The following is a 16,868-nucleotide window of genomic DNA, read 5'->3' as shown; positions in this document are numbered from 1 at the left end:
TCCAATGAAATTGAGATCCATTAAAAAAATTTAGAAACTACTGAGTTATAGCTAGTGAATGTTGAGTTGCATTCAGATGCCGAGTTGTAGAATGAAGAAGATGCACATTCTAATTTTGAAGTTAGTATACATGACATAGATGTTGAGTTACCTTAAAGAAATGTAAGTAATGACTCTGAAGCTCAAAGACCAAATGTGGAAGAAAAAACTAAACCAAGGCTATCCAATAATGTCAAAAGACATCACTATACTAAAAAAAACATAGGAAATAAGGATGCCAGGCCAATGACAATGAATAGACTAAGGAATGAATCATGCTTGCTGAGCTAGATAAAATCCAAAATAGTGAGAGATGTACTAGAAGATGATGATTAGTACAAAGCTATAGAAGAGGAAATTGAGTAGATAGAAAAGAATAAAACTTGGATCTTAGTTCCAAGATTAGGTGACAAAAATGTAATTGGTAAAGAGTGGATGTTTAGGAACAAGCTAGACAAAAATTGTGAGATCACAAGAAACTAAGCTAGACTAGTTTGTAAAGGATATGCTCAAGAAGAAGGAATAGATTATGGGGAAACATTTTTTCCTGTTGCAAGGATGGAAGGAGTAAGAACATTACTTGCATATGTTGCCTACAAAGGATTTAAAGTCTACCAAATGGATGTTATGTCTACATTTTTGAATGGAATAATAGAGGAGGAAGTCTACATAGAACAACCAGAAAGATTTGTGGAAAGGATATGTTATGTAAATTACATAAAACACTCTATGGCTTAAAAAAAGTGCTAAGAGCATGCTATGAGAAGCTTCACAAGTATCTTGGGAAGTTTAGATTTGAGAGAACTGATGAGAATAGAAATTTGTACATCAAAATAGAAAAAGGTAAAGACATACTATTATCAGAAATCTTTGTTGATGACATAATATTTGGAGGAAAAGATTTAGCTAATTAGATGAAGCATGAGTTTGAGATGTCAATGTTTGGTGAAATCAAATTCTTTATTGGCCTACAAGTTTATCAACTAAAGTATGGCATATTTGTTACCCAGTAAAAATAAATCAAGGAGTTACTAAAATCATTTGGATTGGAAGATTCAAAACTTGTGAGTATACCAATGATAATTGAACATAATGATTCAAAACTTGTGAGTATAATGAAATCTTGGTGGCGACAATTGAGTTAATTTGACAGGATCGAACCCAGGGTACAAATATCATCCCATTTTAATAATGAAAGGATTTTCTAAATCACATATTGGAAGGGGAGTTATTAGAAGTCATGCAGAGCCCTTTTTAGTTCATAATTACATGTATAGAAGGCACGCTTCAAGGGCTAGCATCAACAAAACCACTAAAAAATGTAAAAACATTTTCAGTTTTAGCGTCCCAAGCAAAATTGAGCTCTATAAAATAGCTAGTGGTATAGGGTTCATAGAGCCAAAGGCAACCATGGTTGGAGAGAGGATAAGAAGAGAGCCCTAGGGGGAGTCAGAGAGCTAGAAGGAGAAGGAGAAGTTTTGGCACAAGCTTGAAAAAGGAGGCATCACCAGGTTCATGGAGAAGCTTCACAACTTAATTGTTGGGGTCACCAAGGTCATGGTGGATACGTGGAGCAATGGGAGAGTCAAAATAGATGGTGTCACCCACCACATTTTTGAGGGCTTAATTGCGAAGGTGATGGAAATCCCCCCAGGAAGGCATAAAATTCTACAGGGACAAAAAGATGTTGGCCAATGTTGTTAGTGAATTTGTCAAGGACAATGAGGAGAGAGACAAGCTGGTCAAGGTTGAAACCTACTATGACATGTAATCCATCAAAAAATTATGGAGGTATGTTCTTAGGATTCTCATTAAGTATATCACTCTCGACCCCAAGTTCGACAAGATAAGAACACACCATTTTTTTTTGTTATACCACTTAAGGCATGGTGATGAAATTTCTTTTCCCTTCTATCTTTACACTTCCATGCCTAAGAGTATCAAGGGTTTCAGGAAAAAACCTATTACTAACCCTACCCTCCATGAAAGCCTTCTTCTCCTAGTTTACAATTTTTTGAAAAACCAAAGAAGGGGAAAATCCCTTGGTGACCCAGGTAGTGCTTCGGAGGATACCACCAGTTTGGATTCTAGGGATGTTCAAGTTGTGAAAATATAGGATGAATAAAACTCCACCAAAGCCATCCCTATTGCCTACGATCCTCACATTCCCAGTAGAAAGAGCCCTAGAAGCCTTCCTCCCCTCCCCCCTAAGCCTAAACCTCAGGAGGAGAAAGTAGTTAGTGAGGAAGAAGAGGAGACTAACATGGACTCTAAGGATGAGGACAAGGAGTTGGGGAAGGATAATGCAAAGGAAGAGGAGAAGGGGAGTGAAAGAGATAAGGAGGAGGTGACCCTTGACACCCCCCAAGGAAACCCCAAGAAAAGAAAAGCTGACCAGGCCCTACTTCAAGAAGGCCCAAAAGCCCAACTATCTAAGACCCCTAGCCCTGACCCACCCATATCTTTGTCAGAGGAAATGATTGAAATTATGGTGAAAAAAAGTAGGGAGGTAATAAGGAAGAATAGGAGGAGGGATTAGAGCAATTTTACATGGATACTACAAGGTTAAATATTATTAGAGAGCCGATGAACATCTAGGTGTTGGACGACCTCAACAATAGAACCCACTATGACAAGCTTATTGACCCTACTCTATTGGTCATCTCTGACAATGTGTGGGAAACTAGCTTCAACCTCCTAAACAACATGAAGAATAGCTTGATTGATAAATTCTTATCCATCAAATGGTTGTTTTAGGAAATTGAGGCTCTAAAAGCCAAGAATAACTAGGACAGTAGCCAGAACATCTGCAGGGACCAAGTGATCATAGGTAAGAGTATTGAACAAGAAGGTAGCCAAAAAAATGGTAGCAGGGAGGACACCAGAGATGAACAGGAGGATAGACTCTCCCTGGTTGAACAGAAAGTCTAGAGGCTTGATTCCATCCACCAAATTCTAACAAAACAAATCATGGCCACTTTGCACACCTTGAATGAGAACATTGATGTAGGAGCATCCTGGGTGTAAGAGTAATCTTACATCACCTAAAAAAAATATTTTCATTTTAGTCTTTTATATTTTAATAAGGACTAGTAGATAGGGTGGTTACTATTTATGGAAACTTACTATTTTTAGTAAGTCTATCATTTGAACTCAGAATTTTCTCCTTTTCTATATGAAGGATCATTACAACATTATAAGGCTACCATGAAAATCTCATTGCTCTAGCTTAAGTATTGGAGAAGTTATTGTAGATTTTTGGTGAAAAAATTTGTTGAAAAATATTTAGGCTCACCATTGGAGGCCTTAGAGTACCCTGATGAGGTTCAAAAATGTGACAAAAGGGGCTAGCATAGTTTCATTCTTGTAAATTATGAGTTGGCATTTTCAAAAAGTGGTTATAATAGCCAATCAGAGCAATGGTTTGTGAGTTATGGCCTCTAGAAGTTGGGCTACTAAAATTTCTAAAATAATTTGTCAAAAATGTATCTACTTGACTCTATATGTATTGTTAGGGTCTATCGGCCCTACGTATTAAGTTTGAGCATCTAGAACCTTCATAGGCAGCATAAAATTGCCTATTTAAGAAAGGCCCGAACATTGTCTAGGACAGATTTAGGTGATAGTTCACAACACTGTCTTGTAGATTACTATAATGAAGGTTCCCATTTGGGTTATCATATTGTAATTGAAAATTTTGTAATTCTGCATTTGTGGTGATAGTAAGAAGTCCATATTTTGTTCTTGCAATTGCTGTTGTTTCTTTGTTTTTGTTATGAGTTTATGATATTAGGGGGAGTCCCCTGCATCAAGTGGTGTCAGAGCTAGAGTTCTTAAGTGTGTGGAAAGATCGCCAATTGTGAGGTAGTTCCCATGAAGACTATGGTTTGGGCTAAGTGTGTAGACAGATCACTAATTGTGAGGCAGTTTGCACTAGGGTTTTAGCGAAAGCACGAAAATGCCTCCAAGAAGAGAGTGTGGCAGGAGAGCTGTAGGTGTTACGCTTGAGGGTTTTTGAGCCCTCCAAAGAAAAGTGCAAGCATTGGAAGAACAAATGTGTAGAGGAATGAATCTTCCCATAAGGGATGAAAGCAAGGATGAGGATGAAGTAGAAGAAAATGCCGAAGTAGAGGCAATTCTAAATCTAGAGGAAGAGAGTCTTTTTAGGGCCATCTCCAAGATTGGAAAAAGACCTAAAGTTTGAGGTTCCCACATTTTTAGGATTTCTTAACCCAGAGGAGCTAATTGATTGGATCAGTGAATTGGAGGATTACTTTGAGTATGAAGATGTTAAGGATCCTAATAGGGTCAAGTTTGTGAAGGTGAAATTGAAGGGACATGCAAAGATTTGGTGGTAGGAGGTTTAGTTGGAGTGAAATCGAAAGGGAAAGGAAAAAATCACCAAATGGAAATAGATGGTAGCTAAACTAAAGTGACAATTCATTCTCATGGATTATGAGCTTGAGCTATTGAAGAAAATGCAAGGATTGAAGCAAGTGGGAAAATTTGTTCAAGAGTATACCGAAGAGTTCTGTCGAGTTCTCATTAGAATTGGCCATGTAGAAGCTGATAAGGAGAAAGTGGCTCATTACCTTCATGGGTTAAGGTGAAGTATTTAGGATGAGCTAAGTCTAGTTTGAATTAATAGTATTGAGGAGGCATACCAGTTTTCCCTAAGAGTTGAGGAGAAACTAAGCAAGAAGTTTGACAATAAGAATAGTGGAAGAGGTCAAGGTGGAAGATTTGGCAGATGATCTTATGGAGGTCATAATGATGATCAAAAGAACAAGGATGAGGTTGGAAGCAGTAATTAGAGCCAAAGGGGAAACAATTCTAATAATTTCCATGATTAGAACAATAGAGATCAGAGAGGAAGAGGCAGAGGACAAGGATCTGGAAGAGGAGGCTTTTGTGGGAAATGTTTTCACTGTAGAGAAGAAGGGCATAGAGTATTTGAATGTACCTAGTGCCAAGGAAGGATAGATCAAAGAACAAAGGGCTAGGCCAGAGTTGCACATGTTGATGAAGATGCCAGATCATCACATTTTGAAGATGCTGAAAGAGGAGAAGTCCTAGTTAACAGAAGAGTCTTGTTGAGTGGTGAGAATGAACTTGATCAAAGAAGGAGCTTGTTTCACACAAGATACAAATGTGAAGGTAAGTGTTATGATGTGATCATTGATGGTGGAAGTACATAAAATCTAGTGTCAAAAATGATGGTCACCAAATTGAAGCTTAAGAGATAGAAACACCTGCATCCATACCATATTGTTTGGGTGCAAGATGACCACAAGGTCATGGTCAATGAGCAGTGCTCTGTGAAGTTCAAGATTGGAAGCTACTAGGATGAGGTACTATGTGATATCATACCCATGGACATATGTCATATGTTGCTAGGTAGGCCATGGTAATTTGACAAATATGCTATACATGATGGGCGAGAAAATACCTACACTCTGACCAAGGATGGAGTGAAACATAAGCTAAAGCCATTGTAGGAGAAAGAAGAAAAGGTATGTAGTGCTGCCAAAATATGTGTTGTTGATGGAAAAGAGTTTCTCAAAGGTATGAAGCATGAGCATATGAGAGTTTTCTAATATTGTACCAGATAATGTACTTGATGGATTACCCCTAATAAGGAAGATCAATCACTAGATGGATTTGGTTCCAAGAGCTAGTTTTCTAAACAAGGTAGTGCATAGAATGACACTAGTAGAAAGTGAAGAGTTGAACAGGCAAGTTCATGAGTTCTTGCAGAAGGGGTTGATTCAAGAGAGTCTGAGTCCATGTGTTGTACTAGTAGTATTAGCACCAAAGAAGAATGGAGAATGGAGGATGTGCATAAATTCTCGCACTATCAACAAGATCACAATAAGTATAGATTTCCATTACCAAGGATGGATGGTATTATGGACTGTTTGAGTGGAGCTAAGTATTTCACAAAGATAGATCTGAAGAGTGGGTACCATCAAATTCGTATCAAAGAAGGTGATGAGTGGAAAACTACTTTCAAGACAAAGGACAGACTATATGAGTGGTTAGTCATGCCTTTTGGGCTAACCAATGCACCAAGCAGTTTCATGAGGCTCATGAATGAGGTATTGAACGAGTTTCTAGGTAAGTTTGTCATTATCTACCTAGATGATATATTGATATTTAGTAAGACATTGGAGGAGCATTTGATTCATATTCGCAAGGTGTTTAAAAAGTTGAGGGAAGAAAAGCTATTGATAAACTTGAAGAAGTGCAGTTTTGTAAAGAAAGAGTTGGTGTATTTGGGATTTGTAGTCTTAAGAGAAGGTCTAAAAATGGATCTAGAAAAAGTGAAGGCTATCCTTGAATGGCCTACTCCAAGGAGTGCGACAGAGGTAAGATCTTTTCATGGACTGGCTACATTTTATAGAAAGTTCATAAGAAAATTTAGCAGTATTTATGGACCTTTGACTAAAACAATGAGAGGAGATAGGAAAGAGTTTAAGTGGACTATAGGAGCAGATAAGAGTTTTAATCTATTGAAACAAAAACTTACCGAGTAGCCTATTTTAGCACTTCCTAATTTTAACAATGTGTTTCAAGTAGACCGTGATGCTAGTGGTACTACAATAGGAGCTATTCTGAGCCAAGAACATAGACCTATTTCTTATTTCAGTGAGAAGTTGAATGATGCAAAAAGAAAATATTCTATTTATGATTAGGAATTTTATGCTATCATTCAAGCATTGAATAAGTGGAGACACTATCTTCTTCCTAAGGAGTTTGTTTTGTATACTGATCATTAGGCTTTGCAATATTTGAATAGTCAAGGAAAATTGAACCAAAGGCATTTAAAGTGGGTTGAGTTTTTGCAAAGTTATACATTTTTTTTGAAACACATAAGTGGAAAGTCTAATAAAGTTGCAGATGCTCTTAGTAGAAGACAACTTTTGCTGACAAAAATGCAGATAGAGGTGGTTGAGTTCAAGGAACTTAGTACATTGTATTTAGATGATCCTAATTTTGGAGAATTCTGGAAGGCTTGTACAAAACCTATTACACTTGATAGAGAAAAGTGGTTGGAATTCATGATCCAAGATAATATGTTGTTAAAAGGAAGCCAGTTGAGAATTTCTAGAAGTTCAATGAGAGAAAACCTCATCAAGGAGAAGCATAGTGGAGAATTGGCTAGACATTTTGGTAGAGATAAAACCATAGCTTTGGTTGCTGAAAATTACAACTAGCCATAGTTACAGCAAGATGTGACAAAGTTTGTACAAAGTTGCAGAGTATGTCAGATGGAAAAAGGAGTGAAGCAGAATACAGGGTTGTATTAGCCATTACCTCTACACAAGAAGCCATGGGAGGATGTTAGCATGGATTTTGTCCTTGGATTACTAAGGACATAGCACGGGCATGATTCTATTTTTGTGGTGGTTGACAAGTTTTCAAAGATGGCACATTTTATTCCCTACAAGAAGACTAGTGATGCTATTCATGTAGCTGAGTTATTTTTCAGAGAAGTGGTGAGATTGCATGGTTTGTGAAAGAATATAGTTTTAGATCGAGATACCACATTTGTTGGGTATTTCTAGCATACATTATGGAAGAAGTTGAAGACAGATGTGAAGTTTAGTTCATCACATCATCCACGCACTGATGGATAGATAGAATCTATGAATCACAATTTGGGAAATTTCCTAAGATTCTTGGTTGGAGATAAACCAAAAGGATGGGATATGATTTTACCATAGGCCAAATTTTTATATAATAATTCTATCAATAAGGGTATTGGTAGATCACCATTCCAAATTGTATATGGGAGTAGTCCCAGAAATGCTTCTAAATTGAGATAGTTGGATAAAGGAGAGATAAGTAGTGCTGACGTAGAAGATTTTGTTGAACATTTGAAAAACATCCATGAGGAGGTGAGGAAGCACATCATAAAGATGAATACACAGTATAAGGCTAAGGCAGATGTGAAAAGGAGGTATAAGGAATTTTAGATTAGAGATGATGTCATGGTTCGTTTGAGGAAGGAGCGTTTTCCAGTGGGTACATATAATAAGCTAAAAATGAAGAAGTTTGGCCCATGCAAGATAGTGAAAAAGCATGATTCTGGAAATGCTTATGAAGTGGAGTTGCCTACTGAATTGAATATTTCATCCATATTTAATATTTTAGATTTGATAGAGTACTATGAAGGAGGTGATGGAGATGAAGTTACAAAAGCACAGTGGAGTATTCTAGCAGCTAGTTTGGCTACAAAGGACATTGAGGAGATACTAGATAGTTGTGTTGGTAAAAGTACTAGAAATACAACTTATGAGGAATATCTAGTCAAATGGAAGGGAAGACTAGTTGAGGATTCATCATGGCTAGCAAGGGAGGAGGTAAATTGTCTTGGTTTTCCTCGAAACACCTGAGACATGACAGGGTCACTTCTCAAATTATCCTAGGTGTCTAATGCAAGAGCATCCTAGGTGTAAGAGCAATCTTGCATCACCCAAAAAAAAAATTTCATTTCAGTCTTTTCTATTTTAATAAGGACTAGTAGATAGGGTGGTTACTATTTATGGAAACTTACTATTTTTAGTAAGTCTCTCATTTGAACTCAAAATGTTCTCATTTTCAATATGAAGGTTCACTACAACATTATAAGGCTACCATAAAAATCTCATTGCTCCAGCTTAAGTATCAGAGAAGTTATTACAAATTTTCGGTGGAAAAATTTGTAGAAAAATCTGCATAAACTCTACAGGACTTGGATAAGGACAACCATTAGTTTGTTTCTCTTTTGGTTTTTCTTATAGGTTAGGTTTCTGTCTTTTGCCTCTTGGCCTTGGGCCTTTTGTTGGTTTTGGCTTTTCATAGAAACTTCATGTTAGCTGGACTTTTTTAATTTCTATCTTTATGCTATAAAACTTTTGGGTTTTAGGATCCCTTTAAAACCTATTTTACTTAATAAAAAATTGAACATAGGTCATCAAAGAATGACAAGTTAGTTGAAGTGAATTAGACATTATACAAGTCAATGATTGGTAAGTTATAGTATGTTGTACACAAAAGACCTAATATTGCATTGTCTACTAGTATAGTTACAAGATTTTTTGCAAACCTAAGAGAAAATCACCTTATGGCAGTAAAAAGAATAATGAGGTACCTAAAGGGAACATAGGACTTTGGCTTATACTATAAGAAGAATAAAAATTTTGAATTAAGATCCTACATTGATTCTGATTAGGGAGGAAATATAGATGATAGGAAAAGCACTAGTAGAGGAGCACTCTTTTTAGGTACAAGACTAGCTACTTGGACTAGTAAAAAGAAAAGTTGTACCTCACAATCCACAACTAAAGCTGATATGTTGTTTCTGCTATAAAATGTACTAATATTATGTTGGTGTTTTTAAAAAAGTACTAAAACTACTAAGAGACAAAAGGCTTAATACCTAGATAACAGTACATACACAACCTAAAGACTAGCCAATTCTCATTAACAATTGCATATGCAAAGTACTAGGACCCAACTTCAACAAAACCACAGATGGTTTTTTGCTCTTTTGGCTCTGCAAAACCAGGGCGGGTGTACCCAGGGATGGTTCAAAACTGGAACAACTGTATGAGGATTATTCTTTGTTTCATTCTGATTCTCATTTCAAGATCCTCAAACATATACATAATTCTTACCAATTTGGTAAACACATCCCATAAACAGAAATGGCCAAGAATTCTTCTATAGATCTGCAGATGTTTTCAACAACAATGGCTAACTAAAGGTAAAACATTCCATGTAGACAAGTGTTGGCCAACTTTGAAGATCTACAGGAAATAAAAGTAAAATTTAATTTGATGATGCATTTGAATAACCATTTATAATATACTTCTCCTTCAGCTGAAATAACTTGATCAATGCCTAATCCATTGGGGTTCAGAGTCTATAGCAAATTTTTAGATCTAATTTGTTGCCTTACAACAAATTCTATCAGCAATTCTTATCAAAATTTATCATTCAAAATCCTTTTCAATACTTAAGAAATCTTATCACATTCATCAAAGCCTTTATTTAATCCATTGAATTAATAGCAATGATAAATGGATATACAACCCTACTAGATTGCAATCAATTGCACAAGCTTTTACTCATACTACATCAAGGTAGCTAAGTATTTAAAAGGAGACAAAATTCAGAAAGAACTGATATGGGGACAGTTCATAATTTGCATTCATTTCCTTTGAAAATGGTATACCCTTTACAATAGACTTAGAATGGCCTTTAGAAAAGAAACACAGCTCATTCTATATTCATGTATTCTCAGAGAATTTGATAGAAAAATACATTACAAACTTGCTTTCCAAATTTGGACCAAAAAAAAGACTAAGCACAATACTTAGTAAAAAATAGAATTCAGACCATTCTTTAGCCTTGGGATCTCACTTAAATAGTGTGAGATGCAACAAGCTTTAGGCTAAAGACAAATGATAGGTGTCCTTCTAAAAAAAAGGGCACTCACCTACAATTCTGTCAAAAAGACAAGAACAAAATAACAGAAAGGCTAATTACAACAAACATTCCTTGGTGGATCCCTTTCTGTTATGCTTCTCAGTTATTGAGACAAGAAAATATGATCTGATCTTACAATCATTCTTCATCTTCAGAGTACATAGCCATGAGGTCTGAAAGTGATGTATCATCTTCAGTTACCTGCAAACTCACTTTAATCTAGGGATCTCCCATGTCTTCATTACTAATTACAAGGGTAACTGTTACTTTTGCATCTTCCTCCTCATTGTCTCCTGACATCTGTTCCATAAACTAATTTTCCCACAATTTAAAAGCATCATCATCTGGCCAATCAAAACTTAGAGCTTCTCTTTGTATCTTTATTAAAGAATTTGCACTTTCTTCTAAATCATCAAATTCTTTTCTCATAGCAGTATAAAACAACTGTATTTTTACTAAATCTTCATTTGTCTTTGCCCAGAACCAGTGGCCAGTCTCACTCATGATGTTTATTATTCTTTCATTGAATAACTCATCCATCTCCCTTTTCCATTTTTCCTTTTCCTTTACTGTATCAACAGATTCTAAAGCACAAGGAAATAGGGTGAATTTTTCAGCAACATATTTGGAAAAACAGAGTGTTAATCTTCTCTGTAAAGAATCTCTTTCATCATCAAAATTCTCTAGCTTATTTAATAAATCAAAAATATTCTCAACTTGATGATAAGGCATTTGGACTGCAGATATACATATGATTGTAATATCATTATTTCTCTCCCTCCATTTCTGTGCAAGAAAAGTCAGTCTATCCTTTTCTCTATTCAACTCATCCATGAGGGTTACAATTCTTGTCAACTGATCATAAAAAGTTGACCATTTTATTTTATCCCTCAAATATACCACACCCTGCTTCAATTTTTCTTCCTGTTGATTTCTAAATTCTATCTGCAACTCATGTAATTTGGTTTTTTCTGCTTCAAAGTCCTCTGCAGTATAGAATTGGGGCCTTTCAGGGGTGTCAGGTATTTCAATGATAGGGGTTGATCCAACAAATGACTGTGAAGGGTATGCAATTCTAAGTGTATTGGATTCTCCCACCTTTCTTTTCCCAAGTATCTTCTCCAATTGAGATACCCTATTTTCTAGCTCAATTCTCTTTTTTACTTCTTGATTGTAGGCATCCACCACTATTTCATACTTACTCTGCAAATCAGTCATTTCCTTTTCTTCTCTTTTTGCAGTGGTCAAGGAAAATTTAGAATAGTCCACATTCATGTGGGCTGCCTGTACATTTGAAGTATCAGCGACCCTCCTCACAATGATACTTCCTGTTAGTCCTGAATCATCAAGCTGTAATCGAGTAGTCCTAGATCCTCTTCTTAGTGACCACATAACAAGGGAAGCTTGATCATTACTAAATGCTATTCCCAAGAATTCCTCTTTATCTGGATCCTGTAATCCTAAATTATTTGACACAGAATTAAAAATTAAGGCATCAACAATATCCCAATTGGGCAATAATAAAATATTTTCATTTTTCACCATCTGTCTACCCTTGTCAGGGGTTATATTCTAGAAATCTTGTATCATTTGTTCCTTTATTTGATTTTGAATGGAGGCTTCATCCATTTTTGGATGATTTACTTTCACATTTCTACACCTTTGTTCAAAAATGTGCATGTTTGCCCTCCATGCAAACTGATGGAAAGCCCTAGATTTTACAAAACTGTTATCAGACAAAAATTGCTGATTGGCTTGTTCCAAAATAGGGTCTAATTCCCTTCCTCTAAAATTTGCTACAGTTAATTCAAAACTTGGCACAGGAGGGTCTTGGGGGTTCCCTTCATCAATTTTTGCTTGAGTAACAAAAACTCCTCCTTGTGACCCCATTTGTTCAATTTTCTCATTGGTGAGCTGCTCTTCCTCAATTATCATTGGAGTTTGGGAAGGTGAGTAACCTTCATCATGGGATTCCTCTTCCCTTATTATTTTTCTTCTTTTGGGAGAAGGTTCTGGGGGTCTTTCTTCAAGGACAGTATTAGTAGATTCAATTACCTATTTTTCTTTGTTTACAATGGGCATCTGATCCCAAATAACAGTATATCCTGTCCTCTTTCGCACAACCAATGGACCTACTCCTATGTTAGGGGTGAAACCCAATTTCCTCATAACTTCTCTAGCTTTATCTGGAAAAGAATCAATAAAATGTTGTTTCTTCTCATTCATTACCTCCATTATTTTTGAGAATGTACTCATGAGCTTATTTATCCTATCTGCATTAGTTGCAACATTACTAAGAGGACTATAATCTTTGTCAAAACAATTAATAAACTCCAAAACTTTTGAATAGACTCTCCATTTTTATTTCTTTGTTTCTTGCTCCTGGAGAGAATATTCATTCCTTATTATATCTTTAGGGAAATAGAATTCATGCTGACTTGGATGAAGCTTGATCCTATGTCTAAGAGCAGAATTAAAGAAATCTTCCGTGTCACAAAAATGAGCATGAGATACTGCCATCTTATACTGATCCAAAAATTTGTAGAGGAAGATCCACCCTTCTTTAGTTATTACAAACTGGTGAGCTACAGTGCAAGTAGGAAAAATTGATCCTGTTCCCCTTTTGTGTAAAAAGGTCTCCTCCACTCCTCCCAACTGCCATAAAAATTCAGCTACCCCTACCTTTAAAGGTACCTGATAGGGTAGTACATGGGGTGTCCCTTTGAATCCATAGGCCCTAATGACAGTTGAGACTGGATATGGTATGATATCTCCCCAATTATGTGAAACTTTTAAACTATGGGGTCTGTCCATAGGCCTAACAAGATGCATTAGTGCCTTAGGAATTTTGGGATTGTCACTCAATATGAGGCATCTTAGTTTAGAAGCAAAGTGCCTATCAAATCTAATAAAACTAGTATTTTTTGCTTCGCCAGTCATGTCTGCACTCTACAATTGAACTGGTAGTGCCTCCCCCTCCTGTTCCCTATTTAAAACCATTTCTTTACCGAAATATGTAACCCCTTTAAAAAGAAACATATGCATCAATAGGGAGTACTGACCCCAAACCTTTTCCACCTTGCCCTTTGCAATCCCCACCAATCCATTGTGAATCTCATTAGCCAGGTAAGATGCAAAATCAAAAATTATTTCTACACCGAAAGAGGAGATTTGGGTGATCATATACATGAAGCTCACCGGAATAAAATCTTCTTCACCCTCTTCGAAGACTCTGCACAGGGTCCTGTATATCTCTACTTCCCTGGCATTAAAGCATGATTTCTTGAAAGGTTCTTTAGAAGATGATGTTATTGCTGGTAGGTTTCCAATTCTTCCTATGTGGCCTTTCAGTGCACCTTGTCTAACTACATCCCTTTTGGACATATATTCTTTTTCTAACTCTATCAAATTAATGAGCACATGATACCTAGTGAGAGGTCCCAGACTGAAAACTTTCCTAATTTCTTCTGGACTGATGGTAATTAAAACCTCACCATCCATTCTTCTCACTACCTTAGTGGCTTGATCATAACTTTTCGCTACAGCTTCAAGCAGGTCATAATCCATAAACACACTGGGAACAATGAGCTTTCCAAGATCAAAATTCCATATATTGGCATGAGGGGCATATAATTTCCTTTCTGCGAACCATTTTTTGAACAAACTCAAACTAGTTTGAGAAGTTTGAGCATCCTAAACCCAATTACCCTTATCATACAATCCATCAACTATCCTTAGCCTAGGGTTCAATGAGGTTAACCTTTTAACTTGCACTATCTCTACAGTGGACTCAGGAAGCAAATCAGGCAAATCATCATGCACATTCCTATCCAAATAGTTTATTGCACCTAAAAATCCCTTCTTTGGAGGCATCTTGGACTATTTTTTTACAGAACTGAAAAGCCTACAAAGATTATGGTAGTACTACTTACTTGAATTCATTCTTTTTTTTCCTCTGTATTTCTGCAAACTTTTCGCGAACAGACAACTTCACAATTTCTACCAGACTTCGACACACTTTCCTTTAGTAATTGCTTCTGCACAAGAATGGCTCTAATTCTTTGCTCGCGTAAGATGAAACTGATGAAATCTCTTTGTATTATACTCTATTTTTTCTCATGGATGATTCTTTCATGTCTAATTAATACAGAGAGTGGCACTACATTTTGTGTTTAAAACTGTGCCATTGATTTTCAAAGATCCTACGATCATGTGATACGGAGAGAACAACTAGGAGTTGCATTTGACATGTCGGTCAATTTACCCAATGAGAACTTACCACATATATAATTCTTTCCTTGATGGCGCTTATATCTAGACCCACTGACAACTAAGGACACGTGTAAGCATGTCGCTACTTCGTTATGCATAAAGAACAAGCACCTTGCCATAGTAAAGCAGCGACAATCGTCGATCTGATTCGAAATTGGTCAAATGATATGGTACTAGGATTGTTAAGAAAGAAGGCAGTGGGCCCTACTTGCTATGTCGCTATAAGTATCCCCCTCACAACTCTTCATAGCGAGAAGATGATAGCCGTTGATCATATACTCAATCAAGGGTGAGGAAACTTCATGGAGTCTTCTGATTCATATTCGCTATGTCGCATAGCTTAAAAAAAGCATGCAATTTTTTAAAGCGAGGTAGCAAGGACTGTTGATTTCATTCCAATATGACGTTCAGGATCTCTTTGTACATTCGATCAGAAGGGCATTGATGAAATATAGAATTATGCATAGTTGGTGCCTATCAAGATTTTACTGCAGTCCTAATTATCATCCCATGTCACCAACGGTCCCACCAATCTTCAAATTTCACGGGGCCTCACTACTTTGCTAACGACAAAGTATCTAATTTTTTCGATAGCGAGGTAGTGAGCTTCGACACTCTAATGAATTTTGTATCAAAAAATGCAAGGGGCATCAGATAATTATTTTTGTTATTTAAACTGCTTCTGACAATGGCATTTATTACTTGTCACGCCACCTGGTGTAGTCATGGTACCGGCAAAATGCAATATCACTGCCTCTTGATTTCACGGGCCTCACTACTTTTCTAACGGCGAAGTGTCTAATTTTTTTGATAACAAAGTGGTGAAGCATCAAAAAAATCATCATTCTGGCTCTAATTTCAAATATTCTACTGGGTCCCCTTTCCTGTTTTGATGGTAATTGCAACATGTACCTGCACAGTAAATCAGTTAGAAAACAAAGCTCTGACCACCGTATCTTCACTTTGCAGTCCCGTTTTGTAAAATATTCAGCACTCACTACCTCGCCATAATTAAAAAGCATGCAATTTTGCATAGAGAGGTAACGAAAATGGTAGATCTACTTGGATTAGATGGCTGGGAAAATGAGAAGAAAGGTGTCTCGGGGGGACAGAAGATAAAAGGTGACAGAATATTCACGTCATTTGAAAATTCAAAAATTCATGCCCGACAATTTATGAATAGAAAGAACGTAGGGTTTTCATAAGTTTTTTCTTTTTTAAAAATTTTTTTGCCAATGGATGGATTATCCAAAAACCCTATGTTTCACTTAGAAATAAAAATCTGACTTTTCTACAATTGAACAAAAGACTTCTGTTACACAAAAAGTCAGACCAACATATTGTATGGATTAAGCATCTAATAAAAGGTATGAAGGGAGAGATAACTGAACTTGTGACACATTATTGTGATAACACCAATGCCATCAACATATCAAAGAATCCTGTGATGCATGTCAAAACAAAGTACATTGCTATTAAGTATCACTATGTAAGAGAACTAGTGAAAGACAAAGAGGTGAAGATGAATTATGTGAATTCAAAGGAAAAAATTGCTAGCATCTTCACAAAACCATTACCTAAAGATGCATTTGAATATCTTAGAGGTAAGTTAGATGTAATACCCCTATCTAAAGTTGTTTGAGCAACAACAGAACTGCATTGCATCAAATAAGTTGATTGTTGAATGATGTAAATTGATGTAGAGGATCTTACTTTAGGTTTTACCTAAAGTAATTAAAGTGCTAAAACTCCAAAATAGTCACAATGAAGGTGATAGAGGGAGATATTGGAGCTACTACAAATTCTACATCTACATGTAAGATGCTAAGATGATATGTCTTTAGCATTATTGTCAAAGAGGGAGAAATAGCAAAAATTGATCAAGCCTATAGGATTAGAAGAAGAGAGGAAGAAATAGCTAAAATGAAAGAGGATTATCAGCTAAGAGGAAGAAAAAACACAAGACAATAGAAATCAATTAGGATGATAGATCAAGGAGGGATCAAAACAAAGAAGGAGAAAAGTAGGTAGTGTATTAGTAAAGGAGATGATTACCCTAATACTTTGAAAAAGGAGGTTAT

Source organism: Cupressus sempervirens, chromosome 7, assembly GCF_028749045.1.
Source record: "Cupressus sempervirens isolate cs-2001-9-10 chromosome 7, ASM2874904v1, whole genome shotgun sequence".
Classification (NCBI taxonomy): domain Eukaryota; kingdom Viridiplantae; phylum Streptophyta; class Pinopsida; order Cupressales; family Cupressaceae; genus Cupressus; species Cupressus sempervirens.
The sequence above is the reverse complement of the archived record's forward strand: the minus strand, read 5'-3'. Positions refer to the sequence as shown.